Raw genomic sequence first — 15006 nt, 5'->3', positions numbered from 1 at the left:
CTTGATGTCATCTGCAAACTTACTGATGCTGGACTCAATCCCCTCGTCCAGATCATCAACAAACATCTACAAATAGAGCTAAAGAAATTTACTTTAATGAACTATGGGTGGAAAAAAAAAAAAGAAACACAAACATTGTGAGCAGTTGCTTGTTGCTGGTAGCAATTAGTCCTCCCCCAGTTTTTCCTGTATTTAATGTTGTTGCTTGTATGAAACCTTTGCATACAATCACTTGGTATTTCTCAAGACAATCTGCCCTTGACAAAGAGTGGAACAGGGAATTCTTTCCTATTTTCACAACAATATAAGTGACCTTTTTTTTTATTATTATTCTTGAACAATTGAAATGCCATCTTTAAAATGTCAAGTGGGATGCACCTTTGCTGTGTTTGTGTGTCACGTTGAAAGGCAGCACTTTTTTTAATCAAATGTGCCTCATTTGTCTCGGGGTTGGAAGGACATATTACAATTTGCATTCAGTCTTTTACCTTACATGAATATTCTGCCCGCCCGTAAGTGCTTCAGAATTACAACACAAATTTCATTTAATGCTCCTCAAGCATTTGTTCACTGCAAAAAAAAAATATGCTGAAGGTAAATTACTAATGAAGCCATCAGAAAGCAATTCAGCTTCGGTCCCTTTTTGTCTCTCATGACACTCTTTCAGCAGTGAGGTGAGGTAAAGCACAAACAAACCTCTTCAGTCGTTTAAAGATGAAGTGAAGAGCAGCAAGTAGTAATCCAAAGTAATGACTTTCTGCTCCACTCATGTTATCTGCATTTACTTTAGATGAAATGTTAGAATGTTATTTTAGGAGGGAAAAAAAAAATATATCACAGAACATTAGAGGTTGGAAGTGACCTCAAAAGATCATCTAGTCTGACCCCTCTGCCACAACAGGGCCACCTAGAGGAGATCACAGAGGACAAAAGCATACTTGTCACAAAGTGATATATGCAGGTATGCAAATCAGACAACAAGGGACAATTGTGTCAAAGCTCCCCATAAACAGAATCACTGAGGCTGGAAAAGAACTCTGAGATCACAAAGTCCAGCTTACAACCAAATGCCACGACATCAGCTAAACCATGCCGCCAAGTGCCACATCCAATCTTTACTTAAAGACCTCCAGGGATGGTGACTGCATCATCTCCCTGGGCAGTCCATGACAGTGCCTAGTCATCCTCTCCATGAGGAAGTGCTTCCTAACATCCAACCTGAACCTCCCCTGGCACAGCTTCAGGCCATGCCCTCTCATCCTGCCGTAAGTTGCTGGGGAGCAGAGCCCAACCCCTACTTGACTACAACTTCCCTTCAGGTAGTTGAAGAGAGTCTCCTCTAAATCTCCTCTTCTCCAAGCTAAACACCTCCAGTTTCCTCAGCCTCTCCTTATCAGACTCTCACTCCAGCCCCCTCCCCAGTCTTGTCACTCCCGCCTGGACCCACTCCAACACCTCAATATGGTTCTGCAGTGAGGGGCTCAGAGGTGCACACAATGCTCGAGGTGAGGCCTCCCCAGAGCCAGTACAGGAGCAGAATTACATCCTTAGTCCTGCTGGCCACACTATTTCTGATACAGGCCAAGATGCCATTCTCCTCCTGTGCTGCTGGCTCACGCTCAGCCGCTGTCACCCAGCGCTCCCAGATCGCTTTCAGCCAAGATCTCTCCATTGCACAGCACAACACAAGGTCTTCTTCTCAAAAAGCATTGCCTCTCAAAATGTTCCTCATAAATACCTGTCAGCCCAGAACCAAAAGCATAAGAATAATTAAAATTCATTAAATAGAACTAACAGATCAAGACCTCCACATTCAGTTTATGCAGCCATCTCTCTTCCCACTTCTGATCCTATCTATTTTAGACTTCTCAGATTTTCTTTTTATTCTCCTCTAGAATATATCCATCAAATCCTTGTAAATGAACCACTAATTTGCAGAGATGAGCCCATCAAGTGCTTTTGGTCTTTCATCTTTGATAGAGACAAAGCTTTCTGTACAAAAGCCTCCCCAGTCCCTTCATTCTACCTTTAGGGTGATCTCCTTTCTGATTATGCCATTTTTAAACATCTTTGCTCATAGAAACTCCATCATTTCCTCCAGGTGAAAACACACCAGGCTTTCCCCCACACACACACATAATCTGTATTTTGCATGTTCCCACATGTTTATTTTTAATCAGGATTTGTTTCTCTCTTTGGGCTTCCATTTCTCTAAGAAAAGAGAATGATTTTCTGAATAGTTGCATTTCTGTCTTCTCCCTGTACATCTAATTTAGGATGGAGTTTTTATCTTACCAACAGAACAGAGTGAATGGTTACAATGGATCAATGCCTACGAATGCACATCCTGAAGGTACTTGTGCTAGATCCAAGATGTGGCTTTAATATTTTTCAGGTCACAGTTATGTCATGCCAGTTACCAACCCACCTGTAAGATCACATTGCCCAGGAGCAGCTCAAATTTCCAGCTAACACTCTTGCAGGGGTACTGACTCACTTCCTTTCTTGCATTTCCTCCTGGATATTTTCACAGCCAAAATATTTACCTGCATTTCCCACACTCTCTTCCTTCAGCGTACATTACTGCTTTTTCTCTACAGCAGATTTCAGCTCTAAAGGTAAGATAAAATCTTTGGGAAGTGATCAGGGAATTCTGTGTAACTCCCAGCTCTAATAGTTACATTTGGCAAGCTCCTGGGATAGAAGCAAAAACTGAAACCTTTGTGTTTGTTCCCAACATTTGAGTTATTCCTCCAAAACCAAAAGCTGCCAGGGGTCAGAATTGCCACTACAAGGGTGAAAAATTACTCACTGACCTATCAGTGTGCTCTTGCACACCAGAAACCCAACCAGATCGTGGGTTGCATCAAAAGAAATGTGGGCAGCAGGTTTAGGGAAGTGATCCTTCCCCTCTGCTTTACACTGAAGAGACCCCACCTGGAGTATTGTGTCCAGTTCCGGAGCCTCTATTACAAGAGAGATATGGAAGTGCTGGAAGGTGCCCATGAGAATGACCACAGGGTTGGAGCTGTTCTCCTATGACAACAGACTGAAAGAGTAGGGGCTGTTCAGGCTGCAGAGTAAAAGGCTCCAAAGTGATCTTACTGTGACCTCTCAGTATTTTAAGGGGCCTGCAAGAAAGCTGGGGAGGGACTTTTGAGGATGACAGGTAGTGATAGGACTTAGGGGAATGGAACAAAGCTAGAAATAAGCCTGGATATTAGGAAGAAGTTCTTCACCTCAACTTGAACTAGCATGAGATGTCCCTGCCCATGGCAGGGGGGGTTGGAACTAGATGATCCTTGTGGTCCCTTCCAACCCTGTCTGATTCCATGATCAGCAAATCCATCTACAGACGCTCCCTGCAAACTCGTGGCTTTCATTCTTTTGTAGTAATACCACACCAGGGACTTTTTACTTTGAAATAGTCTCCAAGTTGCTTTTAATAGTTTTGTTTCCAATAATTAGCAACCAGAAGTTGATAGCATGCACAAACCCATTTTTCTGGCACGTTTCTAAGATACAACAAAGCCAAGAATCTGTTCTTTATCTTCAGCTACACAGGATCACAAAATTTCCATAAAGGGGCATCATCAGCAGGGCTGGCACAAACAGAGCACACCTACGTGGCTGTGTTGTACAAAAACATACCTCTCCTCCCAGCTACCACGAGCTTGGATGGGGCAAGTGTCTTGCAACACCGGAAACATAAGCAATATGTGAAAATACAGGCTGGCATTGGTGTCAGGCACCTTCTCAACAGGTTTTTTCTTTTTGGGTTTGTTTTCATCACTAGAAAAGCTTGAGACAAAAATCTAGGAGGTACCCAGAGTCCAAGCTGACAAGCTTGGTTCTAAGCCACTCATCTCATGTCTTATCTCATAGTCTCAGGTGATAGAAGAGGAGGAAATGTCCTGAAATTGGTCCAGGAGAGGGCTAGGTTGGAGATGAGGAAAAATGTCTTTGCTACAAGAGTGGTCAGAGATTGGAACAGGCTGCCCAGGGAGGTGGTGGAGTCCCCAAGCATGGAGGTGTTCAGGAAACTTGTGACCATAGCACTGTGGGACATAGTTTAATGGCCATGGTGGTGCTGGGTTGACAGAGAACAATCTGGTTTAGTGGGAAGTGTCCCTGACAATGCCAGGGAATGGGAACTAGAAGATCCTCAAGGTCCCCTCCGTCTCATCCCGTTCTATGAATCTGTATCCAAGTTTGTCAGAGCCATTCTTACACCAGTCTAAACATGGAAGATTTACATTTGCCTTTCTGTCTTCAAGGAATAGCTACAGTTATTCCCTTTTATTTCACTGGCACCTTTCAAATATGTGTAATATTCTAGCATTAATAGGAGATCAAGCACTCAGAATAACAAGCTTCACCCATTCTATTAGAACAGAACAGAATATCAGGGGCTGGAAGAGACCTTGAAAGATCATCCAGTTCAACCCCCCTGCCAGAGCAGGATTACCTAGAACAGATCACATAGGAACACATCCAGACAAATCCTGACTATCTTCAGAGAGGGAGACTCCACAACCTCCCTGGGCAGCCTGTTCCAGTGTTTTGGCATCCTCGTAGGGGAAAAATTCCTTTTCACATTTAAATGAAGCTTCCTGTGCCTCACCTTCCACCTACTGCCCCTTGTCCTGTTATTTGGCATCACCCAGCAGAGTCTGGCACCATCCTCCTGGCACTCACTCTTTACATATTTATAAGCATTGATGAGGTCACCTCTCCGGCTCCTCTTCTCCAAGTTACAGAGCCCCAGCTCCCTCAGTCCCTCCTCATAAAAGAGATATTCCATTCCCTTCTTCATCTTTGTGGCTTTGCACTGGACTCTCTCAAGCAGTTCTATGTCACTCTTGAACTGGGGGGCCCAGAACTGGACAAGGTACTCCAGACGTGACATCATTAGGGCAGAGTAGAGGGGCAGGAGAGGGGCTCTCTAAGACATACTCTTATTTCTTCTACTATGCTCCCTAAATCTCCAGATCACAAAATCAGGAGTTAACATTTTCATTGCTTGATCTGACTCATTTAATGACCAGGCAGCCTGTATTATGGGAAGTCATAAATACTTAGCATCTCCAAAATATTCCTTCTGCTGCTGCACAATACCACAAAGATGCACTAACTCTAATTGGTTATGCCTCTCTTTGGTGTAAGATTTGTTCACTTCCCCAGAATGAACACATTAGATTTAGACAGTAGAAGTAGAAATATCACAGAAGTATTTTATTCTTGTCCCTGCTACTCAGAGACTAAAAGGTAATACTCTCTAGAATGCTGAGTAGCCTTTCTCTATGCCTACTTAGAAATTCTCTAGGGGTTGGAATACACAAAGCTGCTTCCAGATGACCTCCATCCAAGCTAAGGAATTAATTAGCTATCTTCAATCTAAAATTGAAATGAGAGAGAGAAATGCTGGTTTTACTTTTTTTTTCACTTATCTTTCTATGAAAGCCTTGGTAATTTATATACTGCTGCACTTGAAATACGGTTGCTGAGATTCCTTTGGAGAACACAAGTCTCACTGAGTGTTTTGATCCTCTTTTTCCTGCCTACGTGAAGGCCACTACTATCAGAATGCATTTGTGTCCTTGATAATTCTCAGGCTGGCATTTATAAAACCACCTGGATGTGTTCACTTGCTTATTGTGAGAGGCAACTGCAAAAAATTAGCCTTCCCTCACTGTTCCATAAAAAACCTACTGCTCTCCTCTTAAGACACAACACCAGATCTGGAAGAACTGACCATTCCCAAAAGAAATTAGACCTGAAAAGCTTATGACATGGGCTAGAAATCATTTTCACTATGAATTCCAACCTGTCATACCAGCCTACATTAATTTTATTTGCTTCAGTGTGTATACTCCTTCTGTTACACACTGACAGTGAAACTCTGCGTTGAAAATGTGTACGGTACCCCAATATCAACCAGTTTGCCACTTGTCAACGTATATAACAGATCAAAAAAGTAACTAAGTAAGTTCACAGGATCACAGAGTGTTAGGGGTTGGAAGGGACCTCCTGAGACTGAGTCCAACCCCGCTGACAGAGCAGGATCATAGAATCTAGTACAGGTCAAACAGGAACACATCCAGGCAGGGCTTGGAAGTCTCCAGAGAAGGAGACTCCACAGCCTCCCTGGGCAGCCTGTTCCAGTGCTCCTTGACCCTTACAGTAAAGAAAATCTTCCTCATGTTGAGGTGGAAGTTCCTGTGCTGTAGTTTCCATACATTACCCCTTGTCCTATCACAGGGCACAACTGCAATTTTCAGCTGTTTGTGCACGTTTGTCCCCTGGGGTATTCTTGCAGGTGTGTATTTCTGGTTTGGTTGGTAACTTGGAAGGGAGGGAACTCTTTCAGCACACACACAAAGAACCAATCCTGTAGAAAGCACAGTCAAGTATTTCCCCAAATCCAACAATCCTGATTCCCTAAAACATTCCAAAGGGGCCTGATTTTAATTAAAAAAATGTTCAGCAACTTCCAATATTTCATTATTAACAGAGATGCCAGTGTCACTGGCTGCTTTCCAATCTCTTTTTTCCCCTCTCATTTTCCTGGGGCTCCCCAGCCTTATCATTCCTCCTTAGACTTATCTTATGGGCTGCATTGTTCCAAAGAGATACAGGTCTCATAACTCCTGCCAGATTTCCACCTCCCAATCAATGAACACAGACTAAGACTGTAGTTAATTTCTTATTAGTCAGATCTCTTTCATCTTATCTAAAATTCCATATCTCTTCAGTGTAAGCAGCAATTAAACAGGAGATGCAGGCACTGGCTAGCCACTGCTTCTTCCAGATTCCTCTGAGACTTCTTTCAGATGCTTACCTCCATGCATGGCACTGGCTTGCACTGATTTACAGGCAGGAACCAGACTCAGATCCAAACATCCATGCGGGTGCCATGTGCTACAAGGAGTGACAGACACTCTTGGCTTGGTTTTTACAGGGGCTGCAGGCTGAGTACATTTTGTACAACTCAGCATGTGGGAAAACCTAATTTTTGTGTTATTTCTGAAGCGATATCTTCTCAGGCAATGCGCACATCACTGGACTACAAACTGGCTCCTTCACAGGATCACAGGATGCTAGGGGTTGGAAGGCACCTCCAGAGATCAACAAGTCCAACCGCCCTACCAGAGCAGGACCATACAATCTAGCTCAGGACACACAGGAACACATCCAGACAGGTCTTGAAAGTCTCCAGAAAGGGAGACTCCACAACCTCTCTGGGCAGCCTGTGCAAGTTACCTGTCACCCTTACAGTAAAGAAGTTGTTCTTCACGTTGAGGTGGCACTTCCTGTGCTGTAGTTTACATCCATTACCCCTTGCTGTGTCACAGGGCACAACTGAGAAGAGTTTGTCCCCTGCCTTTTGATCCCCAGTCCTCACATATTTATAAACATTGACTAGATCCCCTCTAAGTCTTCACCAGCCCCAGGTCCCTCAGCCTCTCCTCATAGGACAATGCTCCAGCCCCTTCATCATCTTTGTAGTCCTCTGTTGGACTCTTTTGAGTAGATACCTGTCCCTTTTGAACTGAGGAGCCTGAAACTGAGGGTAATATTCCAAGTGAGGTCTCACAAGTGCAGAGCAGAGGGAGAGTAGAACCTGCCTCAAACTGCTGGCCACACTTCTCTTACTGCACCCCAGGATCCCACTGGCCTTCTTGTATGAACTATAAATTTAACCCAGGTTACTTCCTTCCCTTAGGCACTTGAATCACTCCTTGCATAAGAATGCCAATTGCTCTTATACAGTTGTCTGAACATGATTACGGCAGCCCCCGTCCCGTAGACAGCAGCACAGTGACTTGAGGTGTTGCCCAGGAACTGAAATACCTATACCTAGATTGTGACATAGTTGTGACCCACAACCTCCAGAGCACAAAAGAGAGACTGGAACTTACACAATGGACAAGTCACAAAGTCATTTCAGAAAAAAAAAAAAAAAAAAAAAAAAAGAAAGAAAGAAATAAACCTAAGATGAAAAGCTCAACACGAGGCAGCAGTGCGAGTGCAGCCCAGACAGCAACCGTGTGCTGGGCTGCAGCAAGAGCAGCGTGGCCAGCAGGGCAAGGGAGGGGATTCTGCCCCTTTAATCTGCTCTCAGTACACCCCACCTGGAGTACTGTCTGCAGTTCTCGAGCCCCCAACACAAGAAGGACATGGAACTGCTGGAGTCATTCCAGAGAAGGCCATGAAAATGATCAGAGGGCTGCAGCAGCTCTGCTATGAGGACAGGCTATGAGAGTTGGGGCTCTGCAACCTGGAGAAGGCTTTGAGGACACCTTATAGTGGCCTTCCATCTGAAGGGGGTCTACAGGAAGACTGGGGAAGGACTACTCACAAGGTCTTGTGATGACAGGTTGAGGAGTAATGGGTTTAAACTGGCAGAGGGGAGATTTAAACTGGCTGTTAGGAAAGGGTTCTTTCCTGTGAGGGTGGTGAGACACTGGCACAGGTTGCCCAGGCAGGTTGTGGCTGCTCCCTCCCTGGAGGTGGTCAAGGCCCTGGAGCAACCTGTTCTAGTGGGAGGTGTCCCTGCCTATGGCAGGGGGTTGGAACTGGATGATCTTTGCAGTCCCTTCCAACATAAACCATTCTATAATTCTATGTGGTTACCACCATCCTATTGTCCTCCTGTCACAACTTTGACTGGGGGTGGCTGTGCTTTCTCTGCTCTCAGTGGATCACAATATTGCCCATGGATGCCAGTTATATTCAGAGCATGCCCAACCAGAGAGAGAGCTTGATACAGAGACATCTAACCTGTGAATCCCAAATGGCCGGAAACAACATAGACTAGTCAAAATGATAGTGGGTAGGCAGAGCTTGATTAACTCCACTTGAAAAAGCTAATAAATGCCCAAGAACCTGTATTGTTCCTAAGCTGTAACAGAGTTTTTACTTCCTTCCTCCCTTTTCTAAAAGAGGCTAGCACCCTCTTTGCAAAAAATAGACAGACTTGATTGTGTGAAAATCTACAAGTCTTTGCTTCCCAGGGCATGCATATTTGCTGCCAAACAGGGAGCTGGTCATTTCCAGAGGGTGACGCAGAGCAGCAAAATTATGCTCCTGTTCTGAATGTCCTCACAGAAGAGGCTCAGCCCATTGCCTGTAGCAATAGTTTACAATAACCAGGTAAGCATTTCACGCTGCCTAGCATGAATGTTCCACAGAATAATCCCTTCGAGGGCTGAAGTGGCCTTGCCTGGCTTTCCTTCAAGCCTGTAACAAAACCTTTAGGGGTGAAAATGTGGATTAATTAACTATGACAAGAGACAAGAAAAGGCAACATCTGTTATAATCCAGCAGCAATAAGGGCATCATTCTGATAAAGGTTCTCACTCACCCACATGTAAGCCTATAATTAAAGGCTGTGTGGGCAGGTCCACACCCACCACCATGGAATTGATTCCAAGTGAAGAGAGCCGATAGCAGCCAGGATTTGACAGGGAGCTGGCTGAACGGAGCGTGCAAAGCAGCAGCCTTTTCTGTATTTGGAGTGGTAAGTGCCTGAAAACTTGGTATGCTCTTTGGGCAAGTCCTTACTAACTGCTGGTTGAGGCTGGAAGGGCTCCTGCTTTTAAAAAAAAGGACAAGGTTAAAGGAGTCTAAGTCAACAGGGGTAAAGCAAACAGCAGCATTCAAAGTGATCCTGAGAAGACCCTGGCAGCAGCCACAAGGCTTAAAACTTTTCAATTCCAGGAAATCCCAGTGGGGGAAGAAAATTCCTGGGCTGTGATAATTTAATGCAGCCAGGAAAACAGGGTGGATTCAGTAGGATTAAAGTTAAGACTGAATGCATCTGTATGGTTTTAAAACATACCAAAATGACAGTATTTGCATGTGGAATCTGGGCTTCTTGGCTTTAAAATGAGGGCAGCATAGGAGAATACAAATAATAGCTGAAAGGAGGATAAATTTGGCTATGAAATCAAGGCTTATTAGGAGAACTGCAAGTTTAAAGAGAAACTGGAGGTGGAGAAAAAAAAAAAACAAACAGAGCTCTTATATAAAGAATGTGGGAAACAAGAGGTACTTTGTTAGCCTATCATATAAAGGGAAACTTCAACTAGTCATCAGCAAAGCTTATTCTGCACTTCAGAAATTATAGAAGAAAAATATTGTTGGTCTTTGAGTTGATTAAATTTAATAGTAGTCGAATATTATTAGAAAATGAATAGGAATAGTGAACATCCTCCTGGAAAGGCAGACAAGTGGCCAGATGGTGGCTTCAAGCGAGATGAAGGCTCTCTAGTTAGCACAGAATTGGCACAGCCACCTCCCAGAACTGAATCATGATCGTTGTCTGGGTGTTTATATAATGCTTGTAGTCAGGTTATGTGATTATAATTGTCTCTGTAAATTTAAGCTGACCAGCATAGGGTCAAGGTGAGAACCCTATTTAGGAAATCAGAGCAGAACTGTGTATAAAGTCCAGAAGTGGGAAGCCAAGGATTTGATATTTAACGTGTTTCCTCCACTGCTGTCTTGCAATTTCTTTGTTCACCATTTCTAAGCAACTGACCTCAAAACCTTAAATGCCTGAATCTTACTACATCCTCCAATGATGAACAAGCAGATGTACAACTTTGCATACTTCCTAACCTTTTATTAGAGTGCTTCCCACGTCAAACATCTCCAGAAAAGAATCTTCGTCACTTTTCTGAGTCACTGTTCCAGGTTAATGGCCTAGTTCACCATCTCAGCTTCAGTTTAAGAGGTCAGAAAATACTCAGAGTATTTTATTACCCAGAGCATATGTGAGACTTGTGCCTAAAAAAGATGCTGTTCTTTGTACACTTGTAAAGAATGGGATCAAACAACAAAATTACATGTGAATAGCCCCCCAAATACTACAGTCTACTTGCAGGTAATTAGGTATGGATAAATATGTACAGGATCCCTTTATAAGGCTTAAAGATACTAGTGCCATTTTCTTTTCCTTAGTTTCTTTTATCATTTTGGGTAATGTTATAGTGCTTGGGTATGCAATTAACAAGTGTTCTCTAAATGCCTCAGCCTCAAAGCCATGCAAGAACTGCTGAGAGAGTAGGAAAAGTAACTTGTATCTTTAGAGCCAGTCTTGTTTAATATCTTTATCAACTGTATAAGAGGATTGAGTGCACACTCAGTAAAGGCATGAAATAACTGCTGAGAGAACATGAAAAGTAACCTATAACTTTGGATGCAGTCTTGTTTAATGTCTTTATGAACTATCTAGAAGAGAAGATCGAGTGCACCCTCAGTAAGTTTGCAGATGACATCAAACTGGATGGGAGTGTTGATCCAGTTGAACGTAGGAAGGTTCTGCAAAGAGATTTGGACAGGCTGGTTTGATGGGCTGAGGTCACTTGTATGAGGTTTTACAAGGCTAGGCAGCAGGTCCTGCACCTGGGTCACAACCACCCCATGCAAAGCTGCGGGCTTGGGGCAGAGTGCCTGGAAAGCTGTCTAGCAGAGAAGGACCTGGGGGTGCTGGTTGACAGCTGGTTGAACACGAGCCAGCAGTGTGCTCAGATTGGCTTGTATTAGGAAGAGAGTGGCCAGCAGGCATAGGGAAGGGATTGTGTTCCTGTACTTGACATTAGCAAGGCCATGCCTCGAATATTGTGTGAAATTTTGGGCTCCTCACTACAAGAAGGACATTGAATTGCCAGAGCATGCCCAGAGAAGGTGTGGTAAGGTTAAAATATCTTCCTCCTCCCCCCCAAATAAAATCACCAGACTAGCTCAGAAGGTTTGGAAGCAAGATAAAAGTTCTTCACAGAGAAGAGTGATTTGCCATTGGAATGGGCTGCCCAGGGAGATGGTGGAGTTGCCGTCCTTGGGGTATTCAAGAAAAGACTGGATGGGGCACTTAGTGCCATGGTCTGGTTGATTAGAGAGGGCTGGGGGATAGGTTAGAGCGGATGATCTTGGAGGTCTCTTCCAACCTGGTTGATTCTATGATCCTTGTGGTCCCTTTCCAACCCTGACTGATTCTAAGGTGTAGAGGTACATATTTAAGTTGCTAAACTGGTTGATTCTATGATTTTACAGCAAGCTAAAATCTGAAAGCATATAATACAATGCATACATACAAAATATATTTGCATATATTTACAATGTAGAAATAGCAGAGAGATCTCCCCTTGACAAACACAGAACAGGCTAACAGACACCCTCTTCTCCCAGAGAGAACATACTCAATCTACTCAGCCAAGGTTAGTGTATCCATGCAAGATCAGCCAGCACAGGGACTAGAAGAGGAGGCAGGTAGCAGTAGAGAGAGGAACAGTTTGTGCAACAGATACTACACCAGTCCAGCAAACAAATTAAATTACATGGATTTATCTATTATTTTTTCTTCTATAACCAATCCACTATTTACTTTCTGTTCAAAAATGTCCAGAAAGTTTCTACTTCTTGTTTATAATTCAGAAGCATTAGAGTGTTAACTCTAAAATACAACAGAAGGGCAGCAACTTCTCTTCCCACCAATACTTGTTTAATTATCACTGCTCCTCTTTTCATCAAGTTATATATTTAGGGAACAATCATCTACACTCTGAGTCTTCATATTCCTGCTCTAAAAAAGTCTGCTCTGCACTGCTTTCTCCACATTTCCTCTTTTCCACAATCATGGATGGAAAAGATACCCTTGGCTTTCTCCATTTGATCAATATCCCTCCTCAACTGTGCATGCAGTACCAATGGAACCTCTGCACTTTAGATATACCCTAATCTATATATTGGGAATAGAATATACCAGGTTGGAAGAGACCTCCAAGATCATCCAGTCCAAAATATCACCCAGCCCTATCCAATCAACTAGACCATGGCAATAAATGCCCCATCCAGTTTTTTCTTGAACACCTCCAGGGACAGTGACTGCAACAACTGAGAAGGCACATGGCATCCTGGCCTGTATCAGGAATAATGTGGCCAGCAGGACCAAGGAATTCCTTCTGCCCTTGTGCTCTGCACTAGTTAGGCCACATCTGAGTGCTGTGTACAGTTCTGGGACCCTGAGTTTAAGAAAGGTGTTGAGGTGCTTGAATATGTCCAGTGAGGGGCTGGAGCACAGCCCTGTGAGGAGAGGCTGAGGAAGCTGTGAGTGTTCAGCCTGGAGAAGAGGAGGCTCAGAGTGGTCCTTATTGCTGTCTATAACTACCTGAAGGGAGGTTGTAGCCAAGTAGGGGTTGGTCTCTTCTTCCAGGCATCCAGTGGCAGAACAAGAGGATACAGTCTCAAGCTGCACCAGGGCAGGTGTAGGCTGGATATTAGGAAGAAGTTCTTCACAGCAAGAGTGTTTGGCATTGGAATGAACTGTCCAGGGAGGTGGTGGAGTCACCATCCCTGGAGATATTTAAAAGGAGACTGAATAAGGCGCTTGGTGACATGGTTTAGGTGCCATGGTTTAGTTAATTAGAAGGTATTAGGTGATAAGTTGGACTTGATCTCTAAGGTCTTTTCCAACCTGCTTAATTCTGTAAACCTCTGGTGATGATGATCCATCATGAGCAGGGAGGACCTACAGGGCCAAAAACCAGCTCCACAAACACAACCACTGCTTAATCATGATGTGATACAACGGTGCAGAGCAGCAAGTGCTGCCTTTGTAAATCTAGGACTTACCTTATCGTTTTCTACCATTACAGTCAGCACTAAAATAATTACTCAACTTTAATCTACTTAATCCATGCATTTCATTTTTAATCTACTTAACTGTTTTAATAATGCCTTTGTACTATTTGACTTCCTTCACCAAAATATCAAGTAGTAGAGCGGATCTTACTAAAATCCAAGTATCATGAGACTTACAATGTTGGCTCTTGTAAGAATGTCATGTTAGTTTGTCACATAACTAAATTCAATTACTCAACTTAATCTTCCAACAGTTTTTCACAGTTTTACTTTCATGACTGTGAATCCTGTGCAGAGTTTTCATTATTCTGCCTCAGCCTGATATTGAAATGAAACCACACAGGTCTGAAATTCCTGAGGTCATTCATCTTATTTTTTTGTTAACCTGTTATCAGTTTTCTTCAAACCACATCTCTGGAATTTTCTTACTAATCAACAACTTAATAAACACAGATTTTTTTTTTTTTGTGGATTTTTACTTTTTTAAGAATCTCATCTATCAGTTCCTACAGTTGAGTGATTTTAATACAGCACTGCTACAGTTAGAATTATTACCAGGAATACTTTTTTTCTGGTGTGATCATCATCTGTTTTTTTGATAAGGAGAGAAATAAAAAAGCATAAATATTTTACTTCAGCTGCATTGTTGCCTTTTAGAATCACAAAATGGTCTGGGACATCCAAAGGTCATCTATTCCAATATCCCCCCCAGTCATCAGGGACATCCTCAACTAGATCAGGCTGCCCAGAGTACTGTTGAGCCTCATCTTGAATATCTCCAGGGAAGGGGCCACAACCACCTCCCTGGGTATCCTGTTCTAGTGTTCTTCCACCCTCACAGTAAAGAACCTGTTCCTAACATTCAATCTCAACCTTCTCGCCTCTAGTTTGAAGCCATTGTCCCTCATCCTATCACTGCAAGTCTTTGTAAGCAGTCTCTCTCCAGCCTTCTTGTAGACCCCCTTTAACTACTGGAACGTTGCTATTAGGTCTCCTCAGAGCCTCCTCTTCTCCAGGCTGAACACCCGTAGCTCTCTCAGTCTGCCCTCATAACAGAGGTGCTCCATTTCATGCTGCAATGGACCAAAGAGATGCAGCTCTTTAAATCTTCCATGGCTTAAATATTCCTTAATTCTACTGCCCATAATTTTACCTACTGGCATTGCCATTTTCCTTATGAAACCTGTATGACTCCTAGCAATTAATTCCCAGTTACCATCAGTCTCCTTTTTCTTCCTCTTGTATTCTTCCAATTTCTTTCACTTTACCAAGTTGCCTGTATGTTTTTAATTTATTTTCTATTACCTCCCCCCTCCCTGTACCCCCAGCACAAAGCTACTCAATCTTCATTAAAGAAAA

The sequence above is a fragment of the Pogoniulus pusillus genome, chromosome 6, assembly GCF_015220805.1.
Source record: "Pogoniulus pusillus isolate bPogPus1 chromosome 6, bPogPus1.pri, whole genome shotgun sequence".
NCBI lineage: Eukaryota > Metazoa > Chordata > Aves > Piciformes > Lybiidae > Pogoniulus > Pogoniulus pusillus.
This window is presented reverse-complemented; position numbering follows the sequence as displayed.